This window comes from Onthophagus taurus, chromosome 11 (assembly GCF_036711975.1).
Source record: "Onthophagus taurus isolate NC chromosome 11, IU_Otau_3.0, whole genome shotgun sequence".
NCBI lineage: Eukaryota > Metazoa > Arthropoda > Insecta > Coleoptera > Scarabaeidae > Onthophagus > Onthophagus taurus.
This window is the reverse complement of record NC_091976.1, coordinates 1,276,280-1,284,220: the sequence shown is the minus strand read 5'-3', so window position 1 is coordinate 1,284,220 and position 7,941 is coordinate 1,276,280.

Below are 7,941 nucleotides of genomic sequence, written 5' to 3'. Positions count from 1 at the left end.
GGAACATTATGCTCTAACAAGGCTTCGTTAATACCAGAGAAAGTTGTTTTATCAAAAGCTCTTTATTTACTGGTTTAGTTGGAAGACAGAAATCTCTAATGTAGCGATCACACAGTCTTTCCAGAGTTTTCAAAAGAAAGGAGGAGAGACTGATTGGTCTAACTAAACGATTTCGGTGTGAAATACTCAAGCTTACCCGGTTTTGGTATGAAGTTCACTGTGACCTCACGCCACCGACTGGGTATATAGCGCAGCGCTAGGCATGCCTGGAAGATTTCCACCAGGTGAGGTACTAAGTCCTGCAAACCCCATTGTAAAAGGGCAGGTATAATACCGTCTGGCCGTGGTGTTTTGAACGGCGAGAACCTGTTGATGGCCCACCGTATTTTATCCTCCCTGCAGATCTCTTCGGCTGAAATCCAATCATCTGCAGTAGGTTCATGGTTGGTGTCCTGTTGTAAGTATACGGAACTTCCGGAACCTGAAAAATGCACCTCCATTAATAGATGAAGACTCTCCAAAAGGCTGTCGATATAAGAACCGTCAGAATGTAGTTTATAAGAAGACAGTTATAAACTCTATAAAAGAAAACATAGGCTGTCCTACAGTCTTCCTATGCACAGAAACATTTGATTTTTGCAATATATTAGATCTCATGGAATAAAGATGAATTGGCAGCACAATAGATAAACAGTGCTTATTTTGATAAATGTATCTACAGATAGCAGTAATGTATAAGTGTTTCATTGTTAGAGCTTTTGATTTTCCGAACAGAACATCACTAGGAAACCTGCTTGGCTTGAATAGTGAGATCTGTTGTATTGATTTCTGAACCACTTGCACATGATGAAGGTACTTTTCTACTGAAATACCCCAAGCTAACAAACCAAAGCAAGGCACCGATTTGCTGCACAATTTGTCAGCGTTATGAATAAAGATTTTAATCTGCGGATACTCTTAACTACCAAGTCAATAAACGTGGGAAACGATGTATAGATAACATCTTTGTAGATAGGTATATGTATGCTCAAGATACCGTCTTCGTTAACATGCACCTAGGTGACCATTTAAGTCAAATCGCAACATTGCAATTAAAATCTGAAACAGAAAATAAAGTTTTTATAAAGGTAAGGAAAATAAACAATAAACGCATTGAAGCACTGAACTTAATAATGCAACAAACAGATTGGGGTATCATAAATGGTGAAGAATATGATGCTCAGACATCATATACTCAAAGTTTTTAAAACTGCAATAAAAAACAGGATCATGGACCACATAAAGGACAATAATCTAATAACACAATATCAACATGCATATCAAAAAGAAAAATCAACAACATCAGCACTGCTTAGTGTAATCCAAAGTATAATAACTGGTTTTGATACGCAAAATTATACACAATTAGTTTTCTGTGACCTAAGTAAAGCTTTTGACTCAGTGAATCGCCAAATTCTTCTGAAAAAAATGAAAAAATACGGCATAAACGAAAATGGAAATAAACTTATTGCTTCATATCTTCAAGAAAGACAACAACAGACACACTGGAAGGGAACAATTTCTGAATGGAGAACAGTAGAAACTGTGGTACTCCAGTTTCTACTGTTCTCGTAGAAACTGGAGTACCATAGGGCTCTGTGCTCAGACCAGTTTTATTCCTATTATATTTAAACGATTTAGCAAAAAATATAAAGGCAGACTCAATGTGTTTGTATGCTGATGACACCTCATTCATAAATAGTTCTAAAGACTTAGAAGACCTAAAAGAAAAAACAAATATAACATTAAATGAAGCAAAAAATTGGTTCGAAGTAAATAATCTACAACTGAACAGAGAAAAAACACATACACTTACCTTCTTCACAAAACAAAGCCAGGAGGTCAGAGATAATACTACAATGTTTCTAGGAGTTGCACTATCAGAAACTCTATCATGGAGGGACCACATAAAAAAATTGAAAGGTAAATTGGCAACGGCACTGTATTGTTTAAGAATGTTAGCTAAAAATTTATCGGAGGAAGAAATAAGGAATGTATATTTTGCGTACTTTCATAGTATGGCGATATATGGCATATTTACCTGGGGCGCATCTAGTGAAGCGGATGAGATTTTTAAATTGCAAAAAAAGCAATTAGAGTACTTAAAAAATTGGGTTATAGAGAAAGTTGCAGAGGCTATTTTATTGAGTTGAAGATACAGACAATACCATCCTGTTTTGTTTTTTCTTGTCTACAATATGTTCATGCGCAAAGAGAGACATTGGAAAGAAATATAGACGCTCACAACTGCAGTACACGATATGAAAACAATTTACTGGCACCTTTACACAGAGTACAGAAGTCACAAAATACTTTCAAATATATTTCAAAAAAACTATATAATGCTCTACCATCAAGAACAAAACAATTAGACGAAAAGAAATTTAAAGCAGAAGTGAAGAAACACCTAATAGAAAGTGAAATTTATTCAATTCAAGAATACTATGGAAGTAAGATGCCGGGTACTACCTAGCAGAGGAAGAGGAATTTGAAGTCAATTTCATGTATTTCTTTTCTATTTTTTTTTTTATTTATTGAGGAATTGAATGTACCATGTTTTGTATATTTGAGAAATAAACTGTTATTATTATTATTATTATTATTGATGGGCATGAAATACACTGTATAAAGATAATAACAACAAAATTTATTAACATAAAGTTATTTAATGAAACCAAGTTGATAAATCAAGAACCTAGGCTTTGACATATGTTAAACAAACAAATATTATTTTCAAATCAATGAGAGTTATTTTAAAATTTATATTTATAAATTAAGTTTTAAGTTTTTATCATGTAATATAAATTTTTAAACAAAATACCAATGTTATTTTGCAAACTCAATATTTTTACTGCAATATTTACCATGTACCATTACCTGTAAAATTCTAATCATATAATCTTTAATTTACTTGTAAGAAATAAACCGTTCACAATTAATACGGTTATAATTATAAATTAATTAGTTACAAAAGAACTCAAAGTTTACATTCCTTAATAAACATTTCAACCATGCTCAATAAAAAAAAAATAATAATACTATACATTTCTTCATGTACGCCACTGTGTATGTCTGATTTTGCCGAAACTATACACGCCACTGTCAGTGGGACCAATACCAAAACAAACACTCGAACGGTGGCTTCAATCTCGTATAAGGGCGGAGATAGGAAATTGATGAGCAAGAAACCATAAATGTTATACGAGCTCTAAACAATGAAAACACGAAAGACATATATGGTTTATCAGTAACACTATTAAAGTCCATAGATACAACAATTTCCAAACAACTGTGTAAAATACTAAACAAATGTCTAAAGGAGGGGGTCTTTCTCTCAGAATTAAAGATCGCTAAAGTAATACCGATTTACAAAAATGGTGATATAAATGATTGTAAAAACTATAGGCCCATATCAATATTACCAAGCCTATCAAAAGTTTTTGAAATTATACTAAAGGAAAAAATATTATTATATATAAAATATTATCTAGAGGACAACAATATTATAACGAAATTCCAGCACGGTTATCAGAGAGATAAATCTACCACTACAGCACTCCTAAGCTTGCTAAAAGAAATTATTCAGGGTTTTGATCTTCAGCAATACACAGGTGGCTTTCTGTGATCTTAGTAAAGCTTTTGATAGCGTTGATCATGGGATACTGTTATATAAACTGGTGAGATACGGGTTTCAGTATGGAGCTCTGAGACAATGTGTATACTGGAAAGATCGCCAATCAGAATGGAAAGATATAACGACGGGTGTTTCGCAAGGCTCGGTACTGGGACCCCTTCTTTTTCTTTTGTATATAAACGACTTACCAGAAAATATCCCAACAAACTTAATGTGCTTATATGTCGACGATACTTCGCTTATGAATAGAGATACAAATGTAAAAATCCTAAAACTAAAAACGGAACAGACAATATGTAAAGCATACGGATAAAACTAAAATGCCCACCTTTTATATCAAACGAAGAGGCGAGTAACTCTGAATGAAACTCTCACTTGGTCGGATCATATAACAAAACTAAAACAACGATTGGCTGGCTCGCTGTACTGTCTAAAAGTTATAGCAAAGAACTTACCTTTAGAGGAATCAAGAAATGTGTACTTTTCGTATTTCCACAGCATCGCGACCTTTGGTATAATGGCATGGGGTGTCTCAACTGACATGGAGAAAATATTCAAACAGCAAAAAAAGGCCATACGAATCTTACTGGGGATACCGCAACGAGATAGTTGTAAAACACATTTTAAAGAATTAAAAATTATGACCTTACCATCGTGTTTTATACTTGCCTGTGTAGAACACATTCACAAAAATCGAGGAAAACTCTCCGTAAATTCGGACAAACATAATTACTGCACACGTCACAGAGAAGATTTAACGATCCCGTATCATCGGGCAACCAGAACGTTAAAAACTTTCAATTATATAGCAATAAAATTATACAATGCACTGCCAACAGAAGTAAAGGAAATGAATCACAAAAGGTTTAAAAGCACAGTGAAGAAAATCCTACTGGAAGGAGAATTTTATTCTATAAATGAATTTATAAATTTTGAATTGTAATTTTTTATTTTTTTCTTTTTCTTTTTTGTGACGATATTTTGTACGCTCTTTTGTACCTTATTGAATAAATAAATATAAAATATATAAAATATGAAAATTCCATTTAAACTTGGCATCCACTATGAGTCCAAGTAGGTACCTGGTTTTGTTCGACCTTTCTACAGTAAACCCTCGATATAGCGAACACGCAGGGAGGAAAGCAAACCATTCGTTATAATGAGGTGTTCGTATTTTCGATATAACGAACTAATTCGTTATAATGAATGATGATGGGTAGGCTCTAGGGGTAGGTTTACGTAAATATATTAGCATCGACTGTGTAATAAGTTTAATATAATAAGCACATATCATAATAAACATTATTTTTTTTTTAAATAATCACTTATCATTTTTTGCCTCAGAATGGGCGTTGTTCCTCTCTTAGGTATTCCTCAGTAATTGTATTCAAAGAAGTTTTCAGAAACATTCTCTTCTGAATCAGCAAATCTTGAAATTGAGATGTTAATAATTACATAGTTGAATAACTAATAATATTTGTGTTACCTTTGGATTGTATAGAGAGCGGCTAAAACTTCAGCTCTTGAAGGTGCTATTATATTAACTTCTTCTTCATCGTGTTCTTCGGTTTCTTGGTCTACATTCACTACTGCTAAGTCTATGTCTATTGCTTCTGTAGTCGTTATCGCACCATCAACGCTGACTTAATCATTAAAACTAACCTGTATCAGTTGAACTGACATGATTGGTTGATAATTTTCCCATTCTACATCAGCAAATTCAACCTGTCAATCAATAAAAAGCTACTAACGAGCTACACCACGAATCTGACAACGCTCTCATCGCTTGTAAAATATTCTATTTTAGCTTTTCTTGGTTTGATTCTATTGCCAAAATTGCTGTTCTAACAAGTCGTGCACGATATCGTTTCTTCATAGCCGCAATTATGCCATGTCTAGAGCTGCCATGTTGCGTTGAAAACGAAGAAACCATTCTCGAAATACTACATAAGTTAGCCAGGCATTTTTCTGAACAGTATTATGACATGGCAAATGGGAACGATCGAATTTATTTAAACATCTTGATTTTTTGATTTTCCTATTATCCATAGTTTTAATTTTTCACTTCCGTCAGCATTGCAGCATAAAACTGCTGTTATTCTTTCTTTGCTTTTAGTGCCCACATAACATTTTTTGAATTTAAAATCCAAAGTACGGTTTGGCATTAGATTACAAAAAATACCAGTCTCATCAATATTAAAAACATCTTGGCTTCAACCCGAAACGTTCGCGAAGCAAGTAAGTCGTAACTCGTCCACTTCCAAAGCTAAACACTAAAAACTAGCTGGAATATGGTCTAGACTGAGTAAACAAGGAAAATTTTCGTGTTCGCAATTACGATAATAGTTTGTATTGAAATTATATTCTACGGATGAAATAATTGTTCGTAGTTCATTATAATGAAATTTCGTTATAATGAAAAAGTGCCATATAAAATGTGTTGAAGACATTTGTGGCATAATTTTGGTTCGCAATAACGATAATTTCGTTTCATCGGTGTTCGCTATATAGAGGGTTTACTGTATAACTTTCTACTACCATAGCAAGAACAATTATGACTACGGGCTATGCAATCTTTATTATAAATATGAATCTCATTAAAATTTTGTGGGTAATTGTGTGTTGGGATTTTGGGGGATTCAAGGACAGATAATTATTACCTAGCCAATACTTAATAAAAGACATATGTCTAGTATCAGCGTCATACCATGAAACTACGAAAACTAGAAGAACTGTGTCATCGGCGTACGACAACAAATGTTCATCTATAAATCTATGAATGAATAAGTCGTTAATACTTACCAGAAAAAGCGTAGGACCCAGGATTGATCTTTGCGGCACTCCGCATGAAACATTGCGACTATCGCTGTGTCGTTGATTTATAACAACAACCTGTGATCTATTAGCTAAATAAGAACGGACAAGATCAAGACACACCCGTGTAAGACCATATAAATTCAATTTGGCAATCAATATATTATGAGCCACAGCATCAAAATGCCTTTGCTAAATCCAAAAAAAATCTATAATGACAGTAGATGCTCTATCTAATGCATCACAGACTTCTTGGTGAATATAGCAAATGCAAAACAGTTTCTTGACAAAAACTGTACTGACAACTTGATAGAATGTTGCAGAAATTTAAAACGTACAATGATATGCAATGATGCATGATGTTAGCGAGATGGGCTTATAAGTTGTTAGTTCTGTGACAACCTGTTTTATGTATAGGAATAACACGGATTTTTTTAGAACATGTGGAAAACATGTTAGCACCCATTTATTAAAATTGATAATGGAGCAAAGATAATATCTTTTATTTTTTTTATTATAGTTTCTGATAGGTTATGTAAGTACGCCTCTAAGTATATGAACTGATCTTTAATGACTCAATTTGTCTATAACTTCACTTTCAGTAGTCGACTTCCAGAACAAACTTTTAGAATTAGTACTTATGTTATGTTTAAAGTTCTTGTCGTTGTGTTATACTTCGCGCAAGAGTATCTCTGACAGATGAGAAATATGTTTCCTTTAAAATGTTCTCTTACTTCATGATGATAGAGATTCTCTATTCGTTGTCGACATATGATTTTTTTACATTTATATTTCATATCCTAACAATCAAGCATACAGAGTTGCAATTAAAAAATCATAATAATGATGTTTATAGAAAATAAGAAATTGTGTATGGTGTATTAAATCTGTATTAAATTTGCTTTAAAATGCTGTTAATTCCGTCATTACACCTCAAGTTTTTCTTAGATACGATATTTTAGTAAATGGAAACTGATTAATAAATCTATAAACGTTGATTTATTAACCGTTCGGCTGTCCCACTGACAACAACTGTTCTAATTGATTGACTTTATTTATTATCACAAAGCTCATCTCATTTATAAAGTACTTTTTCTAAATAACATATCAGATGTTTACATTTTGTGAAGTCATCCAAATCTATAACCTCAGACACCACTACGATTATGTAGACAGGTTTTGATCTGTTCTAATATGTCGCCCTTATAACGTTCAGAAGTGTATATCCTTAGTATCACGTAGTATAAAGTCTGGTTCCGGTGCGGTTACCAGACATAAAGATTATGACTATGACGTATGTCATGTTTTTTTCCAACTCTTTAGGAAACCACAAGCACTTTAGATTATTAAAAGATTTATTAAACAAAATAGTAAGTGGATTTGCGAGTGATGAATAACAATTTTTTATTAATAGCACCGTCCACCGCACCATCAAAGCGAAAGACTCCAAAATT